The sequence below is a fragment of the Macaca mulatta genome, chromosome 1, assembly GCF_049350105.2.
Source record: "Macaca mulatta isolate MMU2019108-1 chromosome 1, T2T-MMU8v2.0, whole genome shotgun sequence".
Classification (NCBI taxonomy): domain Eukaryota; kingdom Metazoa; phylum Chordata; class Mammalia; order Primates; family Cercopithecidae; genus Macaca; species Macaca mulatta.
Genome location: NC_133406.1, coordinates 18,442,694 through 18,458,893, shown reverse-complemented (window position 1 = coordinate 18,458,893; position 16,200 = coordinate 18,442,694). Strand labels below are relative to the sequence as shown.

General features: G+C 41.0%; 1 long non-coding RNA gene and 1 pseudogene across 1 annotated transcript; both read right to left on the bottom strand.

Moving 5' to 3' along the window:
• Positions 1–4,003: 4,003 nt before the first annotated feature.
• On the bottom strand, positions 4,004–6,973 carry LOC106994991 (uncharacterized). The gene is made up of 2 exons (XR_001441700.3): positions 6,752–6,973; positions 4,004–4,181 (listed from the first exon to the last, which is right to left on the bottom strand). It is a non-coding gene; the product is annotated as an uncharacterized LOC106994991 (long non-coding RNA).
• An 8,530-nt stretch (positions 6,974–15,503) lies between these two features.
• LOC100425499 (small ribosomal subunit protein eS24 pseudogene) lies at positions 15,504–15,910 on the bottom strand (annotated as a pseudogene).
• Positions 15,911–16,200: the final 290 nt, after the last annotated feature.

Genomic DNA, 16,200 nt, shown 5'->3' with positions numbered 1-16,200 from the left:
TAGGTATATAGGTAAGTAGGTAGGTAGGCAGGTAAGTAGGTAGGTGGAAAGCTATGAAAGTCTGGCAGGAGACACAACAAAGCATGAATCATTTTTGTAACTGCATAGTGGAACCATAGGTGATTTTCATTTTCTACTCTGATCTGTATTTCCTAATGTCTTCTCCCATGTGTGTGCACTTTGTTTAATTAAAAGTTACAGAAACAAGCACCCCCAACAACAAAAAAGACTCTAAACAGTTTCATATGAGGTCAAACTTTGCTGCCAAATAATTCATGAAAAAAACCTTTTAGAGCTTTCTGGATACTGTAGTTTCAGCTTAAGGACGGTGAGCTAGAAAATACTTGCACTGGAACTTTATTACCTATTCCCTCTAACAGATGGGGTGGCCTATAGCATATGTCCATAGGGTATTGTTTTTATCATTTTTTCTTCAATCCTTACCCCTATGCTCCATCAAGATTTCTGCTGGCAGGTTTGTGGATATCCAGATGTACTATAGAACCCAACCTTGCTACTTAACTGTCTGCTTCTTTTGTGTTGAACAAGCTTCTCCATCCCGATTCCATTTTAAGCAATATCTCCCAAATCTCTGTGATAATTAGATTTCCCACTCCAGCTTATAACTCAGATTCACTTGATTTACTCTGCATATTCTACACGATGGAGTATAAATGTCCAAGGTCATGTCTTATGCCTTGCTCCCTTCCTCACCGCACGCTCATGTGAATCACCAGATACCCTTTTCCTTGCCAGAGCCGCTGTCTTCAGTAATAACTGCGTCCACCTAGGTTTCCCCTTTCTTGCTCATATTTGCTTTAAATCGCTCTTAATCAGATTCACTAGACTTTAGGGAAATAACAATACAACTGTTATCAAAAGGGATATCAAATATTTATATCACACCATGGAGTTTGCTTTGTTTTGTTTTCAGAAAGATAGAGTCTCACTGTGTTGCCCAGGTTGGACTCAAACTCATGGGCTCAAAGGATCCTCCCACATCAGCCTCCCAAGCAGCTGGGACTACTGGTGTGAGCCACTGTGCCCAGCTACGACCACTTGTTTTCTTAAATAAAAGAGCTCCCTCAGTACTGTCATGGATCATAATTATTAATAAATTCATAAATTCAGATAATTTGGATTTCAAATATCTGTTTAAATAAAGGGAGGATGTTGTTACAATTCCTAAATGTTAGAACTGGTGCAAGAAAATAAAGCAACAGTTTCATTGTCCACATCAAGGCACTGAGGGTGCCAGGATGGAAAAGGAGGTTCGCGGATGAGTGCTCATTCATTCTCCTTCAGACCACAGCAATGTTGCTGCAATTACCTTCCCCAGGCACATTCTGCATAATGGTGCTTTCCATTACAAAGTCACTCACTTGAATCATTTAAATATTGCAAAAAGTATACAATTTACCTATGTAATGATGTTATTTATAGCATGCCTTTTATCCGCGGATATGCCAGAGTTTTAAAAGCTGCGCTTAATACAGACTTACAGGTGCTTCCAATCTGACCCATGCGAGCAGGCTAATATTGCTGATGTCATTGAGCCTATAGATGAAAAGATGTGAGAGTATCTTCATATATTATTATATTCCATGTTTTCATATTCTTAATATATGCCAACCTGTCATAAGTTCTTTCCCAAGATCACACAGCTCATTCTTTAAATACATTTTAACCCACTTTTGATCTATTTGACATTCAAACCTTTGGAAGCAATGACAGAATATGGCATTCTGAATGATTTTATGTGAGGACTTTTTTTCTTCTTCTTTTTTTTTAGGCGGAGTTTTGCTCTTGTTGCCCAGGCTGGAGTGCAATGGCGCGATCTCGGCTCACTGCAACCTCCGCCTCCTGGGTTCAAGCGATTCTCCTGCCGCAGCCTCCCAAGTAGCGGGGATTACAGGCATGCGCCACAACGCCCGGCTAATTTTGTATTTTTATTAGAGACGGGTTTCTCCACGTTGGTCAGGTTGGTCTCAAACTCCCAACCTCAGGTGATCTGCCCGCCACGGCCTCCCAAAGTGCTGGGGTTACAGGCGTGAGCCGCCACACCCGGCCATAAGGACTTTTTTTTGTGAGCTGAAGATATGTGGATTCAGGAAAAAAAAAAAAATAAAATATTTAGGTGCATACTTAACATTTCTATGATTAAAAAGTCAGCCTTCACGGTGGCGGGCGCCTGTAGTCCCAGCTACTCAGGAGGCTGAGGCAGGAAAATGGCGTGAACCCGGGAGGTGGAGCTTGCAGTGAGCTGAGATCCGGCCACTGCACTCCCGCCTGGGTGACAGAGCGCGGGACTCCGTCTCAAAAAAAAAAAAAGTCAGCCTTCAGATGGGAGGATCACTGGAGCCCCGGAGTTTAAGGCTGCAGTGAGCTGCAGGAGTTTAAGGCTGCATGATTGCATCACTGCACTCTGTACTGGGCCACACAGCAAGACCCCGTTTCTAAAAATAAAATACAAATTTTAAAAGTCAGTCTTGTATTAATGGGTATTCTGTTTTAATTTTAACTTGCAAATCTTTCTAAGAAATTAACAACTTTTAGGCATGTTTGGTAGGCTTCACAAGTTTCAGATGCAACAGCATAATCTTCAAAAGATCTGTGCTTTGAAGATATAATAGTTACTCCATGTTACAGTTTGGAGGAAGATAGGTGGAGGTAACGAGTGGGGTGGACAGAGCCTAAGTGACTTGCTCAGGGTTACCAACATGATCAGGGGCTGCCAGGGTTTTAAAGTTTATAATTTCACATGGACGACATGTTCTATCCTAGAATGTAGAGGACAAAGAATGGGAAGGTAACTATACAAACAAACAGCTTAGCTACTAAAAGTGAATTTTAAATAAATTAAAACAAGTAGTTTTACAGATAATATCTATAGGTCAAATGAGAATTTAGGACAGTGTGGAAGAACTCCCCACCATGATAATCATGATCCTCTCTCCATCTCCACCGGGATGGAGCTTCAGTTTTACTGTGTTCTCCAGCATTCGTTCCAGAAATTTGTAGGAAGTTGTCATAGAAATGGGATGGAAGCCAGCTATGTTATCTCTCCAAGCTTCACCAATGTGACCCTGATTTTATCCTGGAGCCAATTTTATACATTCCTTTCTTTCCCCACCCCATCTACCCATCATAAGCTGCCCCTGATCTGCTCTCTGGTTATCATCATGGGTGGCTAAACATTGCTGCATAATCGGTCCTGGCCATAAAACTAGAAGTACAGCCACATCTTCAGGATCATAGCAATGCCGAAGTGAACATTCCTGTGCAAATATCCCGTTGAACATGTGCAAGTGTGTGTAGAATGGGTTTCTTCAGCTCTACTTTCAACCAAGGGGTGATGGTAAGTGCTACCGAGAGGGTTATAATGGAGGATGGAAGATCTGGGTCCAAGTTTCTGCTCTATTGCAGCAGCACTGAGCTGGCAGAAAGCAGCAGGCAAACACCTCCTTCGTGCTCTTATTAGGGGATGTGGAGAGGCACTGCACAGGGAAGCGAGGCAAAGCAAGAAAAAGTGAGCAGCTTCCCTCACAGCAGCAATCAAGTCACACTGCAGATGGTTAGACAGGCAGGGCTGCATTCATGATCCAGTTAACATTGAGCAGAGGCTGCCTTCCACCTGCAAACCAGGGAAAGGAAAGTATGGGCTTTATTATCATTGGCCTCATTGACCAGTGGCTCTCCCTCTTTTTGTCTCCAGAACTCATTTGTTGTCCAGACACCCTCTATCTGCCTCTAATTGAAGCCAAAGGTAGAAGGTTAGAAGACCGGCAGCTTAGGGACATAAGCAGCAGGGCTCTTGCCTGGATACGGTGCCAGAGACTTGATGTCTGCTCTTTCCTTCTACCATCCTACCCCACTCCCCAAGGGCTCTACAACAATAGGCTCTTGATGGGCTAAAGAAGCCTTAGGACCATCCAACTCCATTCTAAACTATAGGTGTAACAGTCAGGGTTCTACAGAGAAGGACCACCAGTGGAAGATATACAAAAAGAGATTTTTGTAACATATTGACTCATGCAATTATGGAGACTGAGAAGTCCCATGATCTGCTGTCTGCAAGCTGGAGGACCAGGAAAGCCAGTCAAATGGTTTGAAGGCCTGAAAGCCAGAGACCTGGTGGTGTAGATTCCACTCCAATTCTAAAAGTCTGAGAACCAGGAGAGCTGAGAGAGAGCAGGAGAAAATGGATGTTTCAGCTCAAGCAGTCGGGGAGAATTAGTTCATCCTGCTTCTATCTTTTTGTTATATTGAGACCCTCAAGTGATTAGATGATGCCATCTGCTTTTCTCAGTTCACCAAATCAAATGCTAACCTCTTCCAGAAATAATGTTTAAACAGTTATCTGGGCATCCTGTGGCCCAGTCAAGTGGATGGATAAAATTAACCATCCCAGTTGGTAAAACAAATACAACTCCCAAAAGGGAGACAGGGACAATCTTTAAGGACACTGCTTTCTCTGGAGGAAACTCTGTACTAAGTTTGTTCAATACAGGGAGGTTCCTGACTTGGTTGGATTCACAAGAAGCAGACCTTGAGTCAAGGATTCATACGCAAGTGATGAGTTATGGGAGTGCTGATGAAAGAGTGGGGCAGCCAGAAAGGGGAGAGAAGTCAAGGGAGAGTGTACTTTTAGGCAAAATCCCAGCTTTAACTTGATGGTGCAGAGGAGCTTTGAAATGCACATTATACCTCCAAGTATGTCCCAACTCAAGGGAAAGAGCCGGGTTTTCATAACCTGTCCCACCTGTCATCTGCTAAGGCCCACCCCAAAGGAACCTAATTTCCCAGGCAATTCTGGCTATCTGCTGGTGTAAGCAAAGTGGCTCAGGACTGTAGTCCCAAGAAAGCCACAGGTGTGGCCATCAGTTAAAAAGTATATAGAAGTCAGAGGATGGCCACAGACACAGCCAGAATCCAAGGGAATCTGGGCAGGAGAAGGGAGGGAGCACCACCTTAAAGAAGAATATGATGGAAAGTAGGAATAACAGAATCTATTCCACACACATATTTGCACATGTTCAAAAGGGCACATGCCCAAGAATGTTCATTTCAGCACTGTTTTTAGATAGCAAAAAATAAAAATAAAACGTTGGAAACCATCTAAATATCCACTAATGGTGGGCTACATAAATCAATTACAGCATGTTCAGATTATACTATTCAGTGAATACAAAAAATATATGAGATTGTTATGCTCTTCAAGCTATATTATTAAATGAAAAAAACTCAAATTGCAGATTAATAATGTTACCATGCAACATATTTTTTAAAATTTAAAATTAGATGTGTAAATAAATTTACACACATCCATGTGCAAAAATGTCTAGAAAAAGGTCTAGAAAAGTATATGCCAAAGTGAGGAGAGAGTAGGGTTGCTGTGTGTGTCAAAGGGGACTCATAACATTTTATTCAATAGGCTTGATTATTAGAATATTTTCCAGTAACTGTGTGTTTATGTATTATTCATGTAGTTACAAACAAAATTGCCTTTGTAAAAGCAGGTCTGACATTTTGAAATGTGGAGCTGTAACTGATCTATGAACCACAGGAAAAAATCAAAATTTCTCCTTTCCATCCTTACGTTTTTGTTGTACAATGCCCTTGACAGAAAGTGGAGGTAATTTCCAAAGATACCCTGACCCCCAGGAATCAAGATGGCCAAAGGGCATAATAATTTTCTGTGTTCAGTTGACATTTTGTTATGCCACTAAATGGACTCTTATCTTTCAATGTTTTAAGGTTTAAATGTCTTCCATAAATCTGTTTTAGCAGGAAACATCAAGCTTTGCAAGATGGATATTACATGACCCTTAAGGATGGAGCCTAGGACACTGTTTCACATTTGGGGTCTTCTCACAGCCTCTGGTCCATGTTTTCCTCATGGTAGAAGCTGAACCAGTGTCGGTTGGCAGGCTCCCGAAGATTCTTCAGGCACATTGGCACTTTGCTTCCTTAAGGGTGCTAGAATACTTACATAAATAAAGAGCTTACTTCTCAAATATATGTAAATCTTAGGGTACTTTGATTTGGATGTAGCTTGACTTAGTGTAATGTATTCATGGGTTTTTAGGTCTTAAGACTTATATTGAGAAGACAGTGGCAAAGCATAGCGCATATAATAATCTTCAAACTGGTAACAAGGAAGGGTAATGAAATGAAATAATAGAGCCAAGTAAGAGAAACGACAAGATCAAAAAGAAGGAATGGGGCCGGGCACGGTGGCTCACACCTATAATCCCAGCACTTTGGGAGACTGAGGCAGGTGGATCACCTGAGGTCAGAGGTTCAAGACCAGCCTGGTCAACATGGTGAAACCCCATCTCTACTAAATATAAAAAATTAGCTGGGCATGGTGGCGGGCACCTGTAATCCCAGCTACTCGGGAGACTGAGGCAGGGGAATTGTTTGAACACGGGAGGCGGAGGTTGCAGTGAGCTGAGATTGTGCCATTGCACTCTAGCCTAGGTGACAAGAGCGAAACTTGGTCTCAAAAAAATAAATAAATAAAGAAGGGATGAAGAGTAGATAAGTAATTTTGTAGAAACAGAGAGGATTCTCCCAGAGATGAAGTTACTGTATTTTTTTTATTCCTTTCTACTGTCTCCTTTGCTAAAATGCTCCCACCTCCCAACTTAAGAAATCCACAATCCTGTCTCATTCATAAGTAGCTATGACCCATCTCTCTCCTTTCATTCCCAATCAGTAGTTGTGAATGCTTTCCCACGATCATCACCTTCACAGCTATTCAGCTCTCCCACTTGGCTCCACTCCACCTCGCTTGCGAAGGTTATCAGTATCTTTACAGTTTCAGAATCAGATGGACATTTTTTATTCTATTCTCACTTGAGAAGCAGTCTGGTGTCATGAAATGAACCTCAGCGTGCTCCTTTTTCGAGATTTGACTTAAATGTCACCTGTTTCAGCAAGGCACATGCCAACATGTCTTCGAAGAGTTGGGTACAGTTTTCTCTTTGTGTTGTTAGTACCAACACATACATTCCATTTAGAACTTCTGTCATTGTCTTATCATGACTTACAGATCTGTCCCCTGCAGTGGCATATGAGGTTCTTGAGGGCAAAGACTGTATCTACCTTAATCCTGTCCCAGTGTCCGGCCAATAGAAGGTATTCAGTAATAGCTATTGAGTGAATGAGTTAATGAATGACTGAATGAATTGGTAAATGAATGCTCATACATAAGTCTGGAAAACAGACACACGAAAGATAATAATTCTTCAGATAGCTAAGAAAGACATAGCCATAATTTGAACTGAGAGGAAGTAAATGAGAATACAGGAAAAAAAGGGGGGCTGAAGAATCCCAAGTTTGGGTCTAAAAACATAAGCCTAGAATATAAAATACAGAAAAACAGTTGGTCTGGGTAATGATTAATGAGGTCAAACCTTTTGAACTAGATTCAATAATAATAAAAAGATTTTCCTTCAGACTCTTTTCTTGTACAAGGTACATGACTCAAGGCATCATTACCTTGTAGTAAAATAGTTCAACTCCACTTAACAGACAGTCTGTGTTGATGACTACTAGATGGCAGGATAGGCAAAGGTTTTGGTTCCAGTGACTCAATATGTAAAGGAAAAATTCTGCCAGATTCCTTGAGTTCCAGGCAAGAGGCCGTGAGGCAATAATGTCAGGGAATCAATGGTTTAGGGCTAATTTCATCAGAAACAACAAAATAAGTATTCGAAGGTGTCAGAACATATTCAAACTTGTATTTCACACTGATATATGTCTTGGTTGTAAGGTCTTAGAAAGAGGCCCACATCTCTCCCTGGTTCTCACATGCCTCCCCTAAAGACGGTGATTAAAAAGCCATTCTTGGAACAACACCTGACCATCCAGTGCCAATGAGGTCAGTATCTTGGCAAGAGATTAGACCCAAGTTGGGTCCGTGTCTGGCCTTGGTGTTGATGTGCCTATCACAGATCTGTTCAAGTGAAAGAACCTAAGAACTTCACCAACTGTTTCTGGATAGGCCTGCCCCAAAATAGGCAGAGAGTATCAAAGCATGAGGAAATGGTGCTGATATAATAGTAGGCATTATATTATATCAATATTAGATATCAATGACTAGGTATGTGGCATTCTTCCCCACTTGCACCAGCAGATAAAGCCATGAAGAAACAGGTAAAAAGGTTTATCACCTCTTGGCCAAGTATGGTGGCTCACACCTCTAATCCTAGCTACTTTAGGAGGCTGAAATGGGAGGATCGCTTGAGGCCAGGAGTTTGAGATCAGCCTGGGCAACATAATGAATCCCTGTCTCTTAAAAAAGAAAAAGCAGGGGGTGGGGGTGGTTATCACCTCTTGCTCCTATGAAAAGGCTCACTGGAGTCAGTCAAGTCCTATTGCCTACATTCTCAATCTGCTCAGCCCCATGACTGTCTTAAACACATTCTGGGCAGGCAGTATGGACCTGGACATCAGACAGCCTGGGCATGCATTAACCCCTGTTTTGTGTGAGTTTATGATCTAACTCAACCAAAGCTTAGTGTCCTAATCAGTGAAATGGAGATAGTATTAGGAAATCCCTCACAGGGTAATTTAGGAGATCGGTCATGATAATGGATGTAAAGGGCTTAGTACTCTGCCTCTGCCTTAGTGTTAGTTATTACTATTGGTTGTGGGGATCACGAGATAGTCTTCCAATCCATGCTTCCAGTGGATTGGGAGAGAGGGTTTGTTTATGAGCAGTTTGATTCACTGTACACCCATCTAAGTCAAACTGACTCTTATGCATTTTGCAGTTTTCTAACAGGTTTTCATCTGCTATACTCAAGGTGGAAATTGTGCCCCAGGCCCACACAGGCTGCCCGTGCCTTGATATGTTAAACTCCCATACATAACCTCATTCACTCGCAGTTGTATTCCTCAATATTCTTGAGCCCAATGTAGGGGCTGAAATAAAAAGGCTGGCCTAGCCACCATACCAGTCAGAGTCTATCAGGGAGGCACAACCACTAGGATATGTGTGCACACATGTGTGTGCATTTATGTGTGTGAATATGGATTTGTTACATAGATTGCTCCTTGCACAATTGTGGGATGGGTTATGTAGTCTCTATAAAGCCTAAAAAACATTGCTGTTATAAAACAATAGTTTTATGGGGCCATTAAAATATATTTACCTGTATAATTTCACTTTCTTTCTTCTTTATTCCTTGCATCTCTGAATTCCTGTCTAATATCATCTTCCTTCTACTTAAAGAACATCCTTTAGAATTTCCCTTAATTCTCTAAAGTGGCATCAAATTTTGTAGTCTAAAAATGTCTTTATTTAGCCTTCACCTCTCGAATATAGGAAAAACAAACTCTTTTCCTCTAAACTCATACCCAACACTTCTGTGACCAGGTATGTGGGTTTTTGTTTTTGTTTTTGCTTTTTCCACATCAACCGATTCTCTGGATACCAAGTGAGTGTCCTAAATTCAACTGCATTCTGACACTATCTACCTGGAATTAGTGTCAGACCCCACAAGTTAAAAGTCCTACAAGACTACCCCCCACTTCAGATGCTACTCAAAAGTCCAGGTGGTTGTCATCCATTCATCCATGCTCCTGACCAACTGGCTATAAATTGGAGTTTCCCATGATCCCCTCCTTGCAGTCAATTATTTGCTAAATTGGCTCACAGAACTTAGGAAACACCTGTGTTTACCAGTTTATTATAAGGGATACAGATGAACAGCCAGATGATGGAGTACATATGGCAGGGTCTGAAAGAATTGGGGTGTGCCACCCCACTGACACACGCATGTAGTCATCAACCCAGAAGCTCTGTATTACCTATAGTTCAGGGATTTTTATGAAGACTTCATCACATAGGAATGATTGCTTACAAACTTAAGCTCCAGATCCTCTTCCCATCCCAAAGGATGAGGTGGTGGGAGCGGGACTGACAATTCCAAGCTTCTAATCACAGCTTGGTCTTCTGGTGACCAGCCCCCAACCAGGAGCCCACTGGGAGTCACCTCACCAGAACAAAAGATGCTTTTATCACCCAAGAAATTTCAAGGGATTAGGAGTTCTGTGTCAGAAATTGGGGTCAAAGACCAAGTATTAGAACAAAAGATGTTACTAGCACCCCTAATAGCTGAGGACATTACAAGGGCTTTAGGAGCTCTGTGCCAGGAAATAGGGAAAAAGACTAAAATATGCATTTTTTATTATGAATCACAATATGTTCTTAAAACATATTTTAGCTGGAGGTGTGTGTGTGTGTGTGTGTGTGTATGTGCACTTTTCTCTTAGTACACTTGAAAACACAACTTTGCTGTCATCCCACTTCTATTGTTGCTGTTGAGACCTATTGAATGTATTGCTGCTCCTCTGAAGGCACTATCTCTTTTCTCTGATTCCTTTTCAGATCTCTTTGTGATTGTTATTCTGCAGTTCCACTATGCTAAGTACCTTTCAGACTTACTGTATATGGATTTCTATCTTTTGAAAGCTTGTGAAAATGTTCAGCCATTATCTTATCAAATATTATGTCTGTCTTATTATTTCTTTTCTTCGCTTCTGAAAGATTCGTTACACCCGTATTAAACTTTATTATTCTACATTTCTTGCTTCATAACTTTGCTTTCAAATGTTCCACGGCTTTCCCTTTCTATGAGGTATTTTGTGTAAATCAAGAGCTATACTCCTATTCAGTGATTCTCTCTTTAGTCATGTCTAACATGGGTGGTGTCAAATTCATTGATGCAGATTTTTATTCCAATTATTACATTTATTTCTAGACATTCTACTTCATTCTCTTTCAAATCTCTTTAGACATTAAAGTTTGTCTATTTTTTTAACATTAAAAGAATTTTAATTCTGTGTCTGATAATTCCAGTATCTAAGGTCTTTGCAGGTCAGTTGCTATTGTTTGTTGTTTATGCTTATTCACCTCACAGTACCTTGTTTCCTTAAATGTTTATTATATTTTTCTGTGAGCTACTTGTTTTCCTTGGAAATTTATTTGAGGAAATTCTTTGATGTCTGAAATTAGGGCAGATTCTTTCCTAAAGGATTTATACTTACTTTTGTCAGATGCTTGGAAAACCACTAGTCCAGTGTCCCTTGAAGCTAAATTTTTACCTTGAGTGTGTTGTTGTTAGAGTTGTTGTTTTAACTAGATAGTTTGAATCTGTGCTGCAAGTGAGACAGGAATTAAGCAGGACTTATTTTACAGGACCCTGCTTATAAGACAAAGTGCAAAAAAGAAGCCAACCAAAACCCATCAAAACCAAGATGTGACAAAAGTGACCTCACTGCTCATGATACATTAACTGTAATATATTAGCATGCTAGAAGACACTCCCACCAATGCCATGACAGTTTACAAACACCAAAGCAAAGAAATTATCTTATATGTTCTAAAAGGAAAAAGAACCCTCAGTTCTGGGAAATCCTCACCCTTTCCCTGGAAAACTCATGAATTATCCACTGCAGCTTTATTAAGTCATCAAGAAATAACCAAAAAAATAGCCAATCAGCAGCCTATGTGGGTTGCTCTGCCTACAGTGTAGCCACGCTTTCATTCCTTTGCTTTCTTTATAAACTTGCTTTCACTTCGTCAGCTTGGTTTTGAATTCCGTCCTGCGTGGAGTCAAGGACCCATGTGGCTTCCTGAGCTGAGCCCCACTTTTGGGGTTTGCCCTGCCCCATAAGTGTATGTGATACAACTTTGCAGAGGTGGGTTTTCCCAGCTCTGTTCTGCACCAGGAAACTGAGCAATTTTCCTTGCAATGCTACAGTGTGGTAATGGGGGACGTGCATATTGCTGATGGAATGAAAGCCAAACTCTGTACAATATTTAAAGAGGTTTATTCTGAGTCAAATATGAGTCACCATGGCCTACAGCACAGCCTCCAAAAGTCCTGAGAACACATGCTCAAGGTGGTTCGGTTACAGATTGGTTTTATACATTTTAGGGAGACAGAAGTTATAGACAAAGACATAAATTAATACATTCAAGGTATACATTGGTTTGGCCCAGAAAGGTGGGACATCTCAGAGTGGGAACTTACAGGTCATAGGTGGATTCAAAGATTCTCTGATTGGCAATTGGTTGAAAGAGCTAAGCTCTGCCTAAAGAGTTGAAGTCAGCAGAAAGAAATGCTTGAGTTAAGATAAGGAGCATGGTATAGGCCAAGGTTCTTGTTAGGTAGATAAAGCCTCCAGGTGGCAGGTTTCAGAAAGAATAGATGGTAAATGTCTCCTTTTGCATCTTAAAAGGTGTCAGATTCTCAGTTAAATCTCTTTTTGATCAGGAAAAGACCTAGAAAGGGAAGGAGCTTCTCTACAAAATGCAGATTTCCCCCACAAAAGAAGGCTTGGCAGGACCATTTCAAAATATGTCAAAGAAATATACTTTGGGGCAAAATATTTTCATTTCCTTTAGGGCCTGTTGTCATGTGTTGCTATACCAGAGTCAGATCAGAATTTGGTATCTTATTGCCACAAAAAGTCTGTTTTGTCCGTCTTATGATCTCTATTTTAATGATAATTCTGGTCAGTTGTGCCTAAACTCCAAAGGGGAGGGTATAACACATCTGACCTCTCTTCCCATCATAGCCTGAACTAGTTTTTCAGGTTTCTTTGGGATTCCCTTGTCCAAGGGTGGAGGGTTCATTCAGTCGGTTGGGGGACTTAGAATTTTCTTTTGGTTTACAATGTGTTTCCACGCCAGGCCTACACTAAGGGTGGGGTTCTTCAGGGTACCATATTTGAGGGAAGAAGATGTCCAGGATGTCCCACTTTGGCTGTCCCATGCTTTGCCTCCTGCCTCTGGTGCTCCCAGAGGCAATGAAAGCTGAAGCTCAGAATCAAGCTTGGCAAATGTCCCCAGGCTAAAAGCTGACTCTGTTCACTTCTCTCAGTTCCCACTTCCCCTCAGATTTTGCCCTGTGTATTTCTTGGTTTCTTGCCAGCTCATCAGTGCTTTTAAGAAAGCTCTGATTTTCAAACTTTTTAGTTATTTTCAGCAGAAAGGTTGATTCGGCTAACTAGATTGCAATATTGCCAAAAGAGATCCCTGCAGAGCTTGTTTTTGTGAAACATAAAGAGAAGAAAATGATGTTTAATAAGATGCACAGGTTGGTAAATAATGCTCTGCTATTAATCTTGTGAACAGGTATTTCAGTCATCTTATGTGAGTCAAGCACAAAGTGACTTTTCCTTTCTTCTCAGGTAGCATGAAGTGTTACAAGTCAAGCATGTGACTTTCTGAAAAAAAGAGATAAAAAGACATGTGAAGAAGGAAATGGATTACAGAAATGAAAGAAGGGTTCTTTCCCTTGGGTTAGAATTATAAAATTTCCAAGTGAAGGTGAATAAGTCTATACTAGTGTCGAACAAGTATAGGAGTAAAAACAAATAATCCTGAATAAATAACATGAATCTTTTGACACTCTTAAATTGGCCTTATTTAAAAAAAAAATAGATAGAGTTTATCTGCTAACTTTTCCCTAAGTGCAGACACAAAAAGAAAACTAAGCAGGAATCCTTTTCTCTTTCACCCAGATGTAAACATGATTTTTGCCTAGTGAAAGTGGTAGGTACCAGAACGAAGTTCTCTTAACTTACCAAAAAATAAGCAAAAACACCCAAGTGAGCATCTCCTTTCCAAAGAACCCTATGCTAAGTCACTCCCCCGTGTATGGATGGCTCCCCTCAGAGACAGGTAGACACTGAGCTTCCTTCCTTTGAGGAGAACAAGAGGTAAACAGCAGGTGCCACCAGACTGGCCTGGAAGGTAAGAGACCAGTAGGTGGGCTCAAGGCCTTATTTTCAAACTTATGAATTGAATTTGATGACCGTTAGGGTCTCTCTCAGCTTATTAGATGAATAAACAATAGGGAGCTTTTCTGTCTTTTGTTTTTGCAGGTCTGAGGCTCCCATCTAAACATCAGCTGTTGTGAACCTCCTTGCACACACTGGGGAAAGATGCCCATCTGTCCTTCCTCTTCAAGGTCTCTGCACACACCTTAGCCTCTCCCACAGTCCAGCACCCCTTTGGTCCTGTTCTCAGTGAGGGAGAAAGGAAGGAAAATCATTTGGGAAAAATTCAGACCGCAGAAGTGGCCTGCCTGAAAAGTCACAGTAACAGGCAAAAATAAAATAACTTGGGAAAAAAACTCAGGCTGCACCTGCAAACAGATAAGCAAACGGGGTCCAGCACAAAGGTTCTTTGTTCTTTGTACAATTAGTGAGCTCCTAGGAAAAACTTTCCTCCCCTTTACAGGCACATACACGGTGGGAACTTGCACAGGGAGGAAGGGGGCTTACCTAAAACAAACCCATAGTTATACAAACAAGAGAAGCAGTGCTTTGTGCTTGCCTGGAGACATACCCACAGCTGCATAAGAGAAGAATTGCACAGACAGATTTACTGGTAAGAAAAGTTACTCAAACAGTTACAGGGAAGAAAGCAGTTTCTTACAAAAAGCTTTTAAATTCAGCTGTAACCCGGCAATCCACTTGGACTCCCCTCTCTGCTGCAGAACGCTTTCTTTTTTTGCTTATTCAACTTTGACTCCAACCCCACCCTTACGTCTGCATTCCTTAATTTTCTTGGATGTAGGACAAAGAACCCCAGGGAAACCGCTACATTAAGGTACGTTGGTGAGACTGCAGCATCAGCATGACGGCACAGTATTAGCTCAGATAGACTGCATCCTCTAGGATATTTCTACAGAAGAACTTTTGTGAGAGAGTGAGTGGCTATGGGAAGAGGGTTTTCTAAATGTGGTGGGGTTTGAAAACGGAGATGTTAGGCTCCCCTTTGACCCTGAGCTAGGCAAGTGGCCAGAGGGATGAGAAAGGTTGGATTCTCTAAGTCTAAACTATTAATAATATCCTCACATTGGAAACTGGCCATGGCTTTCATAGCTTCTCTCACTCGAAGTCATATTGCATGACATGGCCAGTTTAATCTTCCAAACATTGTTATTAGTACCTAATTCTCCTGTCTCAAATCAGTTGTGGCTGCCTTCTGCTTGTATAATAAAGTGAAAATACCTTAGCTTGGCTGGCAGCGTCCTCTGGGAGTGAGCACTAATTTATATCTTCCCAAAGTCCTGATGTTCTATAAATGCCTGAATCCACACCTACCCTTGAGCTTCCCACTTCGTACAAGTATTTCCGCTTAATTCTTTCTGTAAAATATAGTGGGGTTTTGTTCTGAAGTTGGCTCCTTAAGAAGAGGAAGTGTTTCAGGACAAAGGCAGACAGCTGTCTCTGCTATTAAGGCTCTTTGATTTGGCTCAGTACGTTCCAGTCTTGCTTCCGTAAACCATCCTCATTTGCAATTGTGTCATCCACCACCTGAGTCCCACTGTGATTACCTATTTCTAATCTCTACACCTGATTCTGGGGCATTTCAAGGTCTAAGTGGAAGCACTAGGATGCCTTTCTTTCACTTGAAAGTTTTTAGTTTATTAATCCACACAGTGTCTGCAGATAACATCATTGCAGCATCTTTACTCCTTTGGCTTTTTGCCAGCACCAACATTGGCCTTTGCCAACCCCCTGAGTTTCTTCATTCTATTCTTGCATTCTTCTCACTGCTTTCTTGAGGTCTTTTTCTTCTCATGGAGGCAGGCCATGTCTTGCAAGTCTATGTTTGGGTTCATGATTCTTTACATAATCCAAAAAAATCATAAATCACACCAAAGTCAGCTATCTTGCCACCACCAAAATAAGTTCTGAATCCAAATACAAAGATGACATCCAGTGTGGTCTTGTATATTTTGACTAATTTTTCCAGAATTTCTGTCTTAGGTACTGTTGCCTTCCCAGTGTTAAGGATATCTATGACCATTTGTTTCCTTTGAAGTATTTGGTTGGTTATGAGTTTCCTGGTCCAGATAGTTACTGTGTCATTCATGATGGCAGGTGATCTGCAGACAGCCAGGGAGGAAAACTCAGGAGGATGCTTTAAATCAGATGAGTCTATCTGTTTCTGAGTCCCAGATTGACACTTACCTAGTATGTGTGTGTGTATATATATATACACACACACACACTCACGCACACACATTATATGTGGTATTCATTAATTCTATCTATGGCTATATAACAAATTACCCCCAAACTAGCAGCTCAAAACAAGAAATATTTAAGTAATTATTATTATTACACACAGCTTCTAAAAGTCAGAGATTTATAGGCAGCTTA